A 16,623-nucleotide genomic window follows, 5' to 3' on the forward strand; every position below is an offset into this window, starting at 1 on the left:
CGCTTCCTGGGCGGAGAGAAGCGCGCTGAGCCCGGCACGACGGAGGTGAGATGCTAACCTCGCCATCCTGCGGAGAGATTCGGGCACCCAGGCCCCGCTGAGGCCTGCGAGGGGCTCCTGTGCCCCGCTGGAGGGCGGTGGGGACAGAGCCTGTAGAGAGAGGACACCTCGTGCCATGTGGCACCAGGCCCCTGGTTTGGTGCTGCGTGGAAGGAGGAATGGGTCCTGTGGACCAGGCATTTTGCCCACTCGCTGCAGGGCCTATGGGGAGCTGCCCTCAGCCAAAGCTGGGAAGGCTCAGAGCTGCTCCAGCCTCCCCCTGGGTCCTCCCCTGAGCAAGAGCAGGTTGGGAGTGGAGAGAATTCAGAAGTGCCTCTTCTAAAACTTGTTCTCAGTGGGAAAGAAAATCCGAGTGGTTACCAGCCAGTCCTGAGTAAGAGTGTGGACTCTGCCACTGATTAGCTGGGTGACCTTGTGTAAGAGATTTAACCTCTCAAAAGAGTCTTCAGTTTACTCACATGCAAAAGGGGAATGATATTAATACCTGCCGCCCAGGCCCACTGCTTGGACTAAATGAGATCGTGGAAGTGAAGCGCCGAGCGCAGGCCTGGCACAGGCCAGCACCCAGTACAGGGCCTTTGTACCTGCCACCCCCACTACCTAGAACACTCTCTTAGAAAGCCGTGCTCCCTTACCTCTTACAGGTCCCTTCCCTAGTTTGTCTGTCTCCATAGTACTATCTAATATACTGTCTACCACTATCTAATATATGATGTCTTTTACCTTTTTATCTTATTTATTGTTTTTCCCACACCAGAGGGAAGCTCTGTGAGAATAGAGATGCATGTGCTTTGTCTACCGCTGAATCGCCAGAACCTAGAATAATGCCTAGCATACAATAAGTGCTCAATAAACATTAAATAAAGGATAAATGGTGATGATGATGAAGACAAGGATCAGAGTGTCAAAAGACCCGGGGTCATCTCCTGATTTCAAATTTCATAAGGTCGGCACTCCTGCTAGGTCATAAGCAATGAGGCAGGAATGGTATCTTGCATAACTGGATTCTCCATAGCTAAAGTTGACAGATTTAGCAAATAAAAATATAGGACATTCAGCTAAATTTTAATTGTTTTTAGTATAAGTATATCCCACATATTGCATACTACACACTTATAGGAAAACATTATTCATTGTTTATCTAAAATTAAAATTTAACTGGTGCCCTGTATTTTATCTGACAACCCTATCCATAGCCTTTATGTAGAGTAGTTGCTGAATGAATGAATAATATGTTCAAAATCCAGAGAAATCAGAGTAAACCTAAACTAAAGAGCAAGGTCAGGCCCAGTGGTGTGCTAGTAATATCTAACGACTGTCTCGTCAAGGAAAAATCAAAGTGCCTTTATTTACAGTTGCCTATTTCCATGCTGTTAATACTCCCACCATGGCCGATTTCAAGCTTGGACATGTGACTGAACGCAGAACTGGGAAGAAATGACTGCAATTGGCTTTGACAAAGCCAGCATGAGCCAACTTCTGCACAAACTCCTGCAAGTCAGAGGATTAAAGAGACAACGAGCAAACAAGAAAAATGAAAAAGAACTAAGCCACCTGCCCTATAATACACCAAGACTTTACTGGCCACGTCCTTAAAATACATTATCTCAACCTCACAACAATTCTATGAAGTAGAAATGATTAGCCATATTGTTGTTAAAACGAATGGGGGCAAGGGGGTCAGAGGGAGTTTAAAAATTGTCTAGTCACCCAGCTAATAAAGCAGCCCAAAGCCCACTCTCCTTCCCCCAAACCAGTCTGCCTCTGCCGTCACTGGATAGGGAAGCTAAAGGGGCTGCAAAGGTCAGCAGGTCAACCTGGCCATTCCTCAGAAGAGAAAACTGAGGCAAGGAGTGAAAGGGTTAGCAACCTCCCGGCAGAGCTGGGATTAGAACATGTACCTCTTGAGTCCTACCCAGTGTGTGTGTGTGTGTGTGTGTGTGTGTGTGTGTGTGTGTGTGTGTGTGTGTGTGTGTGTGTGTGTGTGTGTGTGTGTGTGTGTGTGTGTGTGTGTGTGTGTGTGTGTGTGTGTGTGTGTGTGTGTTGTAGAAATGTTCCCAAAGTATGTTCAACTGATGTGAAGAAGCTAAAAAACAAGCATGGACACCCTCCAGAGGAGTCAACACAGGATAAATACGAATCAGCCGAGTCTTTAATGCAAATATGGACTAGGGTTTCTGCTTTCTCGATCTCACCCAAGTGATTTGAAAACTTGGACCAGAACAGAGAACGTTTGTTTACAAAGAAGTGGCCAGTGCAAGGAGAGAGGGGAAGTGTCTCTTTTTCTCTACCAAAGATGAGCAATGCTGACTCATGATTTGAAAGGGGAGCCCACAAAGGCCTCCCCAAACCCCCTGTATGTGTCTCTCTTTTCTTGTCCTCCTGGGGAAACCACAGAGGACAGAGTCATGGACAGACCCTTGGCTCAGCCAGTGACCCTGTGTGGCTGCCCCTTTCTCTCCTGTGTTTCCTCAGCTATAAGACAAAAAGATGATTCCTGGGGCTTTCCCAGCGATAACATCGATGATATTCTCTCTGAATCCCCACTGTACCCTCCCTCCATCTTCTCACTCTCTTCTCCTTCCCTCATTATCTTCCTTTTTGTTATCAGTTTTTAAAAATCCTCTTTCCCCTTCCCCTCCCCCTCCTGTCTCCCAGGCCTTCTGTATCACAGACTCACTTCCCTCACTTCTCATTCTCTCTACCCTTGCCCCATCCCCCATACACGCACATATGCACACATACTGCTGGAACTAACACTGGCCCTTAATTAGACAGAAACCCCCTCAAGGAAACAAAGAAAGAGGGAATTCCCTGGCCGTCCAGGGGTTAGGACTTAGCGCTTTCACTGCGATGGGCCTGGGTTCGATCCCTGGTGGGGGACCTAAGATCCCGCAAGCTGTGTGGCATGGCCTGGCCGATAAATGAGTAAGTAAGTAAATAAATAAAAATTTAAAAGCAAAACAAAACAGAAAAAACACAAAAAACAAAGAAAGAAACTAGGAGAGCTCACGGCAGACGCTGCCCAGATGGAAAGGCAGATCTCCTCCCAGCACTCAGCTCCCCGGTGTTACTCTTCTATTCATATATATTAACTCTGCCCTTTTCTCTTTTATCTGGAGAGCTCTTTGCCAGCCACACAAACAAAAGATTATGCAGATTATCTTAACTAAACATCCCAAAACGTCATCCCTTGAATGGGAAAACTTGGGCTTCCAGAGGCCGAGCACCCTGCAGGATGAGAAGGGCTCTGCCCTTTGCCCCTTCCCCCTCATGGTGGGCAGCACAGAAACCCAAGAGGCAAGTGTGCTAGGAGATTTCCCAGCTTGCTGGAAACTCTGAAAGCGAATGAGAGTCCTCAAGGCTCATTAGACCTATTTATACAGTTCTTCATTGGGAAAAATTAAATCTTCCAAACACAGATAAATACACCTCTGTGACAAAGGACCTAGCTAGTCACATTTAAACCCCAGCTCCAGCACTGACAAATGTGCTACTTGAGCCCCCCAAGCAAGGTGAACATGTTTCTTTATCTTGAATTCCCTTTAGTTGGGAGAAAAGGAACACAGGGGCTACCGCGCGTTATGTAGGGATGGAGGTTGGGCATGGGGAGAGGGTGGGAGGGGGCCGTGTTGGGAGGAAAAGCTCGTGAAGGTCACCTTCCCAGCCAGGTAGTTGAACCACAACACGTCTCCCTGCCTAGCTCTGCTCAGGCCTTTTGCTAACCTTGAGGGTTTGTCAAGCCAGCTGTGCTGTACACTATCCTCAGAGACTCCAGTAGCACAGAGTGACGCAGGATGCCCTCAACATGGCTCACTACCTGCCCCTCTGTATTTCTCAATAGGGCCTATCTTTTCCAGGAAACACTCTTTTTCTGGGAAAGGTTGGCAACATCAGAGAATGATCCTAGGAGGAAATGGCCAGTTACATCTGAGGACCTTTGAGAAGAAACAGAGATAAGATAGAAGAGAAGAAAGAGAAAGCTTTGGCTGACTTTCAGGAACCTCCATTCCTGGAGTGGCAATGGTGTGGTCTAGAGCTGCACTCTCCAGGACTGTGGCCACTGCCCCCAGTGGCTGTTGAGCCTTTGAAAGGTGACTAGCCTGAAGTGATATGTCCTGTAAACGTAAAATACACACTGGATGTTGAAGGCTTTTGGGTACAAAAAACAAAAGGAATGGGAACCATCTCATTCACAATTTATTTGTACCAACTACATATCGAAATGATATTTTGAATATATGCATTGGGTTAAATAAAATATATTATTAAAATTAATGTCACCTTTTTTTTCTTTTAAATCGTGACTACTAGAAGATTTAAAATTGCACAGAGCCCATATTCTATTTCTATTGGATAGTGTCCCTCAAGAGAATTTTTAGCTTCAACACATTTGAATCCAGCTTCTCTCAAGAGCACGTTTTCAGATCATGGAATTGATTTGTGTTTTCTTTTTGCCCAGCACAGGGCCCCTAAAGTTACCCTCATCCCGAGCCATGAAATGGAAAGGCAGGCTCAGAGGTTCCTCGCAGCGGCACCTGGACCTCTTTGGTTCTCTAAGTTCTCCCTCTGCCCATCACCTCTCACTCTTGCTATCTCTCACCCTCGCCCTCAGAATACTGGCTCTTACCTGCTGGCCTTTGGTTTAGAAATAGCAGAATAAAAAGGCTGATAAGAACCTGAGGAGACCATCAGACCCATTCAAACTGGTCCACTTGACTCAACCCCAGCGAAACACAGCTGCATTGGTCTAACTTTTATTAAAAAACAATAACACTCATTTTTTTCATGTCGTAAATAATACTTATTCATTGTAGAAAAACGGTAAAATAGAAACCAAAAGAAGAAACTAGAAATCATCCACAATCCCAAGCCTCGGGCTAGCCATTACTGATTTTTGAGGGTATATCCCACCAAAGTCTTACTTTAGACAACGAAAATAATTGTAACATTTATTGAGCACTTACTATGCCCAGGCACCATGCTAAGTGTTTTTAACATAGTTTTCTTCGAAAGAATCCTAAGGTAGGTTCTATTATTATCCTCATGTTGAGGAAAACTGAGACTTAGCAAGTTTAAATATCATGTCCAAAGCAGACATGACCAAAGAGTTAAACACAAGTCCAAAGGGACTAGGACAGGAAACCCTCGGCCCCCTGCCTGTGGCTGCAGTTCTCCAAGGAGAGACGTGCTATCACCTCCCTCATGAATTTGTTCTCTTGAAGGCATCCATCTCTTCCTAACCCTAAATTCACAGTGCCTGCCTCTGTCCATTCAGGCTGTGTTAACAGAGTACCATAGACTGAGTGACTCATAAATAACAGGACCTTATTTCTCACAGTTCTGGAGGCTGGGAAGTCCAAGATCAGATTCAGGGTCTGGTGAGAAGCCACTTCCTGATTCATAGACAGCCATCTTCTCCCTGTGTCCTCACATGGAGGAAGGGGTGAGGGAGAATCCTGGGGTCTCTTTAATAATGGGCACTAACCCACCAGGAGATCTCTGCCCTCATGACCTAATCACCTCCCGGAGGGCCCACTTCCAAATATCATTACATTGGGAGCTAGGCTTGGAGGGACACAAAACATTCAGTACAGAGCAGTGTCATTCTTCATGCATGTCCTAATCTACCAGCAACTGCTTTCTTTTTGTTTGTGTATTCATTTATTCAACAGATACTCATTGGGCACTTACCTTGTGCCGGGTGATATTCTAGGCAACTGGAAAATAGCAATGAACACAATCAACAAAGTTCTTTTACTCTTGTGGCGCTTATATTTCAGTTTAGGGAGACAGACAATAAACAGACAAGCAAATATATATATGATGTCAGATAGTAAGTGAGACAAGCCAATAGAAGGAGAAAATTGAGTAGTATGAGGGGGACACAGTGATGGGAAGGGAAGTAGTGTTAAGCATCATGTGTAGGTTGCATTATTATTTATAATTATTCTTGCCTTACATAGAAAAACCTGGCTAAGACAGATTGCTATTTTTTAGGGCGGTCAGGAAAGACCTCACAGGTAAGGTCCTTGAGCAGAGACCTTGAAAGAAGTGAGGAAACAAGTTATCAAGTTATTTGGGAGAAGAACTTTCTAGGGCTGAATGTGCAACAAAAGCAAAAGCCCAGAGATGGGAGTGTGACCGGTGTGTCTGAGGAAGTCCAGGGTTTACTAGAGGAAGACAGTGGTGGAGATTAGGCTAGAGAGTTTTCCAGGATGAGAATAGACTACATAGAAACTTCAGGGCCACTGCAAAACTCTGGCTGTTGCCCAGTGAGATGGAAAGCCACTGGAAGGTTTTTAGTGGGGATGTGACATATCTGTTAAAAGGATCACTACAGCTACTGTCCTGAGACTATATTTGGGGGGCAAGTGATCTATTTGGAACCCACGGGATTTTGCTGATGGATCAAATAATGGGGTATGAGAGAAAGGGTCAAGGAGGACCCTTTTCAGCTTTGAGCAACTAGAAAGAGGGGATTACCATTAACTAGGATGGAAAAACTACAAGGAGATTTTTTTGAGGGAGTGTCGAGATCAGGGACTTATTTTGGGATACATTAAGTTTGAGATACCTCTAAGACATCAAAGTAAGTGTGCAAGTAAAAAGTTGTATATTATCTGAGTTCAGAGAACAGTCTAGGAATTAGATATGAATTTGGAAGTTTGGAGAAGATAGATGGTATTCAAAATCATGAACACGGGTCTTCCCTGGTGGTGCAGTGGTTAAGAATCCGCCTGCCAGTGCAGGGTACACGGGTTTGAGCCCTGGTCCGGGAAGATCCCACATGCCATGGAGCAACTACTGAGCCTGCGCTCTAGAGCCCGTGAACCACAACTACTGAAGCCCACGCACCTAGACCCCATGCTCAGCAACAACGAGAAGCCACCACAATGAGAAGCCCGTGCACTGCAACAAAGAGTAGCACCCGCTCACTGCAACTAGAGAAAGCCCGTGCACAGCAATGAAGAGCCTACGCAGCCAAAAATAAATAAATAAATCTAAAAATAATAATAATAATAATAAATCATGACCCTGAATGAGGTTATCTTGGTGGTGATTAGGGCTATTGATACAACAGGGATGAGATCTTTGGACTAAATCCTTGGGCCTTCCAGTTGGAAGATCTTGCAGAGGTGAGGAGCAAACAGCAAAGGAGACTGGGAGGGAAAAGCCAGTGAAATAAATCAATAACCAGAAGAGAGGGGTAGCCAGGCCAGGTGAGGAAACCTTTGCAAATTGATGGGAGTGCTCAATCCTGTCAACTGCTGCTGCTAGAGTGTGATATGGACTGAGAATTGGCCATTGGATTTGGCAATTTGGAGAGCACATATATTACCAATATAAGCAATGAAATAAACCAAGAGATCACTGTTAAAGGGCAGTGGGTAGGGGAGGCAATGAACCTACATCTTTTCATCCTTCTGGTCTCATGGTTCTTAGGGACACCAAGCAGTTAATTAGCTTCTTTAAACTGTTCTTACTAGTCTACTTTGGCTTCTCTCATTATCATCCTAGAAATATTGGAGACAAAATGATGAGCAAGTGATAGTTTTTAAAAAGCTAATGATGATTGGTGGTGAGTTTCCTATTTTAACATCTCAGGACCCAAGGCACCTTCCAAACTTTGGTGAGTTGACAACTCTTGGAAGAAGGAATACATTTTTCCAGCCTTTCATGAACTTATAAAGCAGAATATTTTCAGGTGATCATGCCTATACTCAGGAGAGGATTCATGTCAACAGCAGAATATTATAACATGTATGTGGCCGATGCCTTGTTAGCAAGTATTAACATTAGGTGAGGCAGTCATAATAGAATTAAATTGTCTGGATTCCATAAATAGACTAACCCCAACAACTGCAAATTAACTCGAATTGTCTCATTTTTTCTCTGTCTTCTGACAATAACAAGATGGTGCTTTTCTGTCAAATTCCATCTTAAAAATACATCTAAAGACTTATAGACTGTTGGCCTGCCAATTCCATGTGTATATGATATGGCAAGCCTATTTTTTTGCATCTAACCCATTTTGCAGAGTCCAACTTGATTCTCAAGCTCTACCTCTTGGTCTTCCTTTGCCATCTTCTTACATAATCCATCCACAAGCTTATAATTGTCCTTGGCTAAATAAGGTTCAAATCACGTGAAATTGGGATATGACTCACTTGGCAAGGCCACACTTGGAATTCACTCAGTCCTTCAGTGTTAAGAGCAGGCAGGAGAGGTTTGATCCAGAGGTGAGGTGATGGAGGAAAAGTTCCAGAGCCTGAAGGAAGTGCTTCAGGCTTCCTTCCTCCAAGAACAAGAAAAGTTGGCTCTGGGAAAAAGCCAGACAGACCTGCTCTATTTGTATCTGAAGCCTTGTCTTCTAAATCCAGAGGCCTCCAGAAACTTTCCAGAAGAAACATGACTAAGGATATAGACTTCTCTCAAAAATAGTCATTTTAAGTAATTACAATTTTCCCGCTCTGAAACCTCACGTGCTCTTTCAATGAACTGGGCTGCTTTTCCAACCATCTGAAGAGGTGCAGGAGTGCTCTCTTTATCCATTGCATCCACACTGCTCTAGAAGGCTCTTTTTTCATAAAGGCAGCTCCTTTAAAAGGTCCAGGTTAGAGTTTACCTATGTGAAGCTTTTGAAAAGTTTGAGAACTGTTGAGGACCTCAGCTGCCCATTAGTACAACTTCACAATCTATATGCTCTATAAACAAGTTTCTCAAAGCGTAGTCTGCGTTCGTTCATTCAAGAAATCTTCACTGAGCCCTTATTGTCCAAGGCATCATTCCAGACCCTGGAGAGTACAGCAGTGAAGAAAGCAGATCAAAGTTATTTTTCTCATGGAGTTTACCTTCCAGTGGACAAGACTAAAAACAAACAAAATAAATAAGTGGAATATATTTAGTTAGACGGTGATAAGTGTTATGGAGAAAAACAACCAGGGAAGGAGGAGAGGGAGTACCCTGGATGAAGGGGTGGAAAGAGGGCTATAATTTGCAATAAAGGGGTCAGGGGAGAGAAGAGTTAGTTGAAAATGTGTCATGTGAGCAAAGACCAGAAGGCAGAAATCTGGGAGGAGAGCCGACCAGGAAGAAGGAACTACAGTAGAACAAGTCCTGAGGTTAGGGTGTGCCTGAGATGTTCAAGTGCCAACAAGAAGGCCGGTGTGGCCTGGGTAGAGTGAACGGGGGAGTGAGTAGTAGGAGGGAGGTAGTAGGGACTCAAATCATTCAAGTCTCTCTCAGTAGGGACTTGAGCTTTTGCGCTAGTGAGAGGGGGACCCACTGGAGGATTTTGAGTAACTGAGTGACATATTCTTACATTTTAATTCCAATTTATATTCTAACTTATATTTCACACTTGGCTGTTGTGTGAAAAACAGATGATACCAGGGCAATCAGCTAAGAGGGTACTGCAAAAATCCAAGTGAATATTGATGGTAGCAGATCACCCATTAAAATGATAGAATGCCTACAAAGTTCAGAGTCAAACTTAGATCCACTAAGCCAGGATGGGGGTCCCCAGGACTCTGAAGTTTTCGCAAGTACTCCCCAGGTATTGCTTAAGTATGCTAGAGTTTAGAAACCTTACTTCTATAATATGCCATTTATCAATGTATTGCCTCTCAGCTCCAAATTCATCCTTCACTGCCTGCTCTGCAAAAAATAGATCTGGGCCCTTTAAATATTTTTCCTTCACCAGCTGTCACAGTGTTAAGCCTTGTCAGGAGAGAGCACTAGAGAGGCACTGCAGTAGGAATAGGACTTCCATCCCAGTTCTGGTGTTCTGGTTCCCTGCAGCACCAGCATCTTCTCCATTGTCCCACTTCTGCACATGCAGGGTTTCCCCAGTAGCCAGTTCCTGTGGTACAGACACCTCCTCCAGCACAAGGGTCTTACAGCACATGTGGCTTTCCCAGCACACGGCTCCTGCTGGGTGGGCAGTTTCTTCAGTGCCAGACTCCTGCAGTAAAGGCAGCTTTTCTAGCAGTCAGCTGCTGAAGTACAGGTGGCTTCTCAAGCATCCAGTTCCTTCAGTGCATGGCAGCCAGTCATACCTCACATCGAGAAGCTTCCCCAGTACCAGATAATTTCATACTAAATGCCTTCAGAGAGACTCCACCTCTTGTACAACTTCCCCTGCATCCTAGAGAACAGATTTACAAGTTCCACGGGGCAAATTTCCAGCACATTCCATTGATGCAGCTACTCCTCTTCCATCCATTGGGCCATAGCCACATCCAGTGGGCCGTTCTCCAACAATGGCCCTCAATGCCTTGAGGGAGGGTGGAAGGAAGGGGCAGTAGTGGGGAGGTGATCTTCCTTGGGCTTCTGTCTCAGTCCTGGGTGTAATAGCTGCTCCTTATATCTGCTATTCCTATATCTTAGAGTGCTCTTTACTTATTCCTAGCCAACACTGTTACAGTTAATACTTTTTATATTAACTCTTTCATGTTTAAATTATTCTGTAGATTCTCTTTCCTGATTGGAACTTGACTGATACATACAGCATCGCACGTTTGGAAGGAAATTTAAAAATCCAGTCTCTAAATTGCCAAACCTGAACATTTGGAAATGGTTGAATAGTAGAGACAAACCTCCCAGTTTTCACCCAATTTCTTGGTAGAGTTTTGTGCATGGTAAGTAATTATCTCTATTTGCCTCACTGCTGTTTGTCTTCAGCTGAAGAACCTAAAACTCTCCAAACTGCTGGAATGCAGAGCCCAGTGGAGCACTTCTGCCTGAGGGGTAGGTAATGATGGACAAGCCCTTCACGGTATATATTGGGTTGACCAAAAAGTTCGTTTGGGTTTTCTGTAACATCTTCTGGAAAAACTCAAACTTTTTGGCCAACCCAATAAATAATCCCTGAGCAGAATCACGGACCTTCTGGAGGTTCCTCCAGTACCAATATCCTTTCCACAAAGCAGATGCTTTTTTCTACTTTCCATCTGGTTACAACTGGAGAACCTGAGACCACTTGGATTAGATAATATTACCTAACAATTACAAATTAAGCTTTTGAGTCAGATACACTTATCACTAACTAGCTCTATGGCCTTGAGCAGGTTACTTAACCTTTTCTGAGCCTCAGTTTATCATCCATAAAATCTGCATAATAGTAGGACTGACTTCCATTGGCCTGTTGTGAGGATTAAATGAAATTGTCCGTTTGGTAAAGAATTATGTAAATGGTCGAGAATTTCACCTGGCACCTGTGAATGTGATGGTGGTTGTGTTTGCTGAAAAATGCAAAACTACATTCGTATTTGTCTGTTCCATCAATGTGCTGTCAAGTACCAGTCTGTTGTAACCAAGTTGAGTGACCAGTTTGGGTCTCAATAGTGAAGCTTGCGCCATTTCCAGGGGTGGCTCTTGCAATGTCTGCACTTTCCCCCTCAGCCTTGGTTCCTACTCTCATCACCAACTCCAGACCTGACAAGTCATAAAGAAATGTAGTAAGTCCCCTACATACAAACCTTCAAGTTGCAAACTTCAAAGATGTGAACGTGCGTTCACATGTCCAATCACGTAAGTTAGTTCAAATGTCTGGCATATATTGTCACGTACGTGCATCCTCTACAAGTGGCTGTGTTTTTGTGTACTTTACTGTACAGTACTGTATAGAATACAGTAGTACAGTATCTTTATTTCAAGCCCAGGAAGTCTGGAAGTAAGCGTAAAACACCAGTGACGTAGCTGGTACTGCTGAGAAGCGCCAGCTGTGGTACTGCTGAGAAGCGCCAGCTCTGGTACTACTGCACTCCTGTACTTTTCAAGGTATTGTACTGTAAGACTAAAAATGTTTTCTTTATTTTTTGCGTTTGTTTTTTATGTATTATTGGTGTGAAAAATATTTTAAACCTATTACAGTACAGTACTATATATCCAATTGTGTTAGTTGGGTACCTAGTCTGACGTTGATGGACTTAACGAACAAATTGGACTCGGGAACACGCTCTTGGAACAGAACTCATTCATATGTAAGGGACTTACTGTGTCAATTCTTGAGACACATGTCCTCTAGAGACAATTTATCAGAAAAAATCTAGAAAGCACCCTTCCATAGAAAAATAATGTGAGCCACGCATGTAACTTTAAATGTTCTACCAGCCATATTTTTTAAAGTAAAAATAAACAGGTAAAATGATTTTAAATAATATAGTTTATTTAAACATATATATGCTATATATATATATAAATTATCATTTATATAAAATGTAATATTGATTAAAATGTAATCAATACTTAAAATACTAGTGAGATAGCTCACATTCTTCTTTCTAGTCTTTGAAATTCAGTATGGATTGTACACTTACAACCATTCTCAATTCAGGCCAGCCACATCAAGTTCTCAAAAGCCACATGTGACAAGTAACCACCTTATTGGACAGAGTAGTTCTAGACCATCTAGCCCAGCCACCTCATTTCTAGAAGAGGACACAGAGGATCAAACAAGTTTTTTGAGTTGTTCTTTCTAAGTCACAAAATCAGGACTAGAATCCAAGGTAACTGACACCTGGGTTTAAACGCAACCCTGTCCCTTATTAGCTGTGTGACACAGGGCAACTTTCCTTACCTCTCTGAGCTTCAACTCCCGTTTCTATAAAATAGAAATAATAAATCCTCAAGAGTTGTGGTGAGGATTAAATAAGGGAATGGATGTAAAGCACTTAGCCCACAGCAAGCACTGGCTAAATGGAGTAATAAATTATCATAATGGACTTCACCAACCTTACTGCCTGCCTTTCCTCCAACCTCAGCCTAATCTAGCAGGAGACAGAAGGGGCAGCCCGCATTCCACACCACTCGCTTTGGATGTGGCCTCAGTTTAACCAGCAAAAGCAATGTCATGATACTACAAATGCCCATCAAAGCTTTAGCACAGCTCTTCCACTGTTTCCAAGTTAGACAATGGAAAGGTGATTTTCTTTTCAAGATTCTCTTTGTAAAAGAACCATGATGAATGTTTAAAATTTCATCGAGAAAAAAACAGTTATAGGGAGAAGGTCATTGTCATTAAGTGCCACACCCATCCCAGTCCTTGGTGATCCTGAGGGCCCCTGACTCACCTGGCTTCCCTGTTGACCCTCTTTACCCAACCAGGAGCCACAATGGTTGCTCAAAAGGAGATAACGTCATTTGTTGACATTTCCCAGGTGACAACAAAGTCAAGCCTTCTTTTAGGGATCTGAGTCTTTGCATATAATTAGCCGATCGAATTACCCTCAGGGAATTGAGGCTTGACATTCCTCATTGTCTAGAGGAACCACAGCCTTCAGAGAAAGGGGGTGGAGACAACCACCTACACTTCTTTGGACCTTTCTTCATTTAAGGTTCTCAAATGGAGCAGTAAATAAGGGAGGAACACAGGGCTCCAGGCTCTACTTCTCCTTTATCTTAAAAATTTACTTCCGGGGACATGTACTCTGGAAGTTAGAGCATAAACTTTCAAGTAACAGGTATCTTCAGGCATCCTACCCTTTGTAAAATACTTGGCTAAAAAGTATTATTATTATTTTTTGGCCTTGCCTTGAGGCTCGTAGGATCTGAGTTCCCCAACCAGGGATCAAACCCGGGCCCTCAGCAGTGAAAGCACAGAGTCCTAACCACTGGACCACCAGGGAATTCCCTAAAAATTATTTTTAAATTTCAAGAAATGTAAGATCTATTTTGGAAGAAAATATAGAAGAAATAGGTTTACATAATATAGATGGCAATATGATATAATATGTATCATATATGATACATATTATTGGCATATAATTATATCTATGCAATTACTAATAGAGTATTTGATTATTAATTAAGAGAACTAAAGATCTTCTACCACAGTACTTAGGAAAGAAGAGGTATGAAATGACATTGCACTGGAGGGGTTTTTTGTTTGTTTGTTTTCAACTTGTAAAATGTGATATATTTATAAATTACAATGTATTCAGCTTTAAACAGGAAGGAAATTTTGACACAGGCTGTAAAATGCATGAAACTTGAAGATATTATGCTAAGTGAAATAAAGCCAGTCTCAAAAAGAAAAATACACTACGATCCCACTCACGTAGATACTTAGGGGAGTCCAATCTATATAGACAGAAAGAATGGCGGTTGCCAGGGGCTGGGAATTGGTGTAAACAGTTATTATTTAATGGGTAGATGGGTACAGAGGTTTTTTGCAAGACAAAAGACATAGGGAAAAACTTTAGGGAGGAGGTAGATTTTGAAACATCAGTTGAGTTTAAATGAGTTAGAAGGAAATTCCAGGGGAGTGTGTGTAGAGGTGACTGGAAGTGAAGGTCAAAGGAAGGAAAGTTGGGGCATGTGTGGGAGATTGAGGTAAGGTTGATGGGAAGTGGGAGGTAGGAGCACATTGGAGAGGTGGGTTGTTCCCTGTTTGGTCAGTGGGTGGTTTTAGTACCCTCTCCATGCCCAATCCTAAATTTGGCCATGGAGAGGAAGTTGTTCACAAAGCCTCCACAAGACCCCTGGCCCAGCCTGAGTGCCAGGCTTCCAGGTACGGTCGCAGATTTTAATTTTCTGGTACCAGCCTTCACGCTGGGAGACTTGTGACAGGGGACACCTGACCCTTCCTCTCACAGATCCTGCCATGCAGAGACTTGCCCGACAATGGAGTGATTTGACCTTGAAGTACAGAATCAATAGCAGGAACAAGAAGAATGAGGTGAAGAGTGGGAGAAGATACATTGGAAGTTGTCTAAGAATCACTGCCACTAGGGTCTTGGGAATCTGAGAACTTTTAATAAATGTCATCTTACTGTGTTGACACCCTGGGCTTGGCTTACCAAAGAGCACATTATGCCGTGTCTGTGAAACCCAGGAACTAATGCACAGGCCTCCTCCACAAAACTAGAGGCAGTTTTAGCTATATTGACTTTTAATGCACCTAGGGCATTTTGTCTCACACTTTATTGTACTGATAGCTGCTTTACCTGGTTTTGCAAAATAAATAACCATCACAGTAGCTGATTCTAATTACCTTTTGCCCTTTAGATACCTTATTTATGGCCCCTCAATTTTTTTAAGTTAATTTTTATTGGAGTATAGTTGCTCTACAATATTGTGTTAGTTTCTGCTGTAGCCCCCTCTTTTAAATAACATTTGCACTTTCAGACTTCTCTTTTCCTTCTTACAGAGTTTTTCTTAAGAGTCTAGCAGGATTCTTTAAAAAAAAAAAAAGAAAACTTAAAAGCAAACTTATCCATTGAGTTGCCTTGGGCCTTAAAAATCCTCCCAATGAATCTTCTCTAATTCCCTAACAAACTTCTTTGCTATCTGTCAATGGTGCTGACAAAGGAAAATCAAATTAAGTGTTAGCCCCGGAATTCCATCACCTGAGTGTGCTTGAGTGGCTTTTTCATCCTCAGACTGGGATCCTGCTTGAGCCATTAGCACTTTCCCTAGGAGTAGACAACTTTCTGAAGTTACACCTGAAACAGAAAAAGCTGGTGTCAGCCAAAGGCTGTCATTCGTCATGGGTTGTCTTTCCTTTTGCTAAAGAACTGAAATCAGATGAGTTGCTGACATCTGGTGGTTGCTAAGCAGAGTGTAAGCTCAGTCTTAGGAGGACTTCTACCTCAGATTACAATGAACCCCCCAGCCACCAATTTTTGGAGGCCTCCTCTTGAACTAAGGATGTTTTTATATCCAAAGGGAAAGCAAAGATGCAAACCAAGAAGCAAAGGAAACAATTGGCACCGAGAAAGAGACATGTTGGCTACCAGAATGAAAAGTGAAAAGTCACCTTCCCTGGAAGCAACTTCCAGGATTTTGACAAAGATTTGACTTGGTCCCGACATACCTGATGAGTCACAGAAGGTGAATAACACAGGAGATTCCTTTTTGGTTGAAGGTAACATTTTTGTCGCAGCTGGAAATAATTCTACTTCTATTCATTTTCCCTTTGTCACTCAAATATTTTAAAAAGCTCTCCATTTGTTTGAGGCCATAGACTGGAAAGTGTCTTCCAGAGCATTCTGAATTCTTCCACTCTTCTGTCTCTCCGCACATTGAGTGAGACCAGGAGCTGGTGGAAGTGTCCTGTACCTCAGATCTTGCTCACAAAAGTTTTCTGAACTCCATCTTCAGAGAAGTGACGTGGAATCTTTGCTCTGGATGGGACAAAGGCATCCACCAATAAGAGTCCCAGAGCCCGGAGGTAAGTCAGTAACTCCAAAATTAAAGGTTGGAGAGGGAGGCTTCCCAAAAGCTGCAGGCAGAAAGGAGATTAGTTGCTTTTCAAAAATGCTATTTGATTTCATCATAGCTCATCACTAAATAAACGTATTTTGTTCATTTATTTGCTTTCTTGGTTTTTGTGTTACCTACTCTTTTTTTTTTTAATGGTGGACTTTGGTTCCACCAAATCTTCCAGTGATCTTTTTTTTAAAATTATTTATTTATTTATTTATGGCTGTGTCTGATCTTAGTGCGGCACGCAGGATCTTCATTGCGGCATGCGGGATCTTCCGCTGTAGCTCACGGGCTCCTCTCTAGTTGTGGCGTGCGGGCTCCAGAGCACACGGGCTCAGTAGTTGTGGCGCG

Source organism: Mesoplodon mirus (genome assembly GCF_964341445.2).
Source record: "Mesoplodon mirus genome assembly, chromosome: 3".
Classification (NCBI taxonomy): domain Eukaryota; kingdom Metazoa; phylum Chordata; class Mammalia; order Artiodactyla; family Ziphiidae; genus Mesoplodon; species Mesoplodon mirus.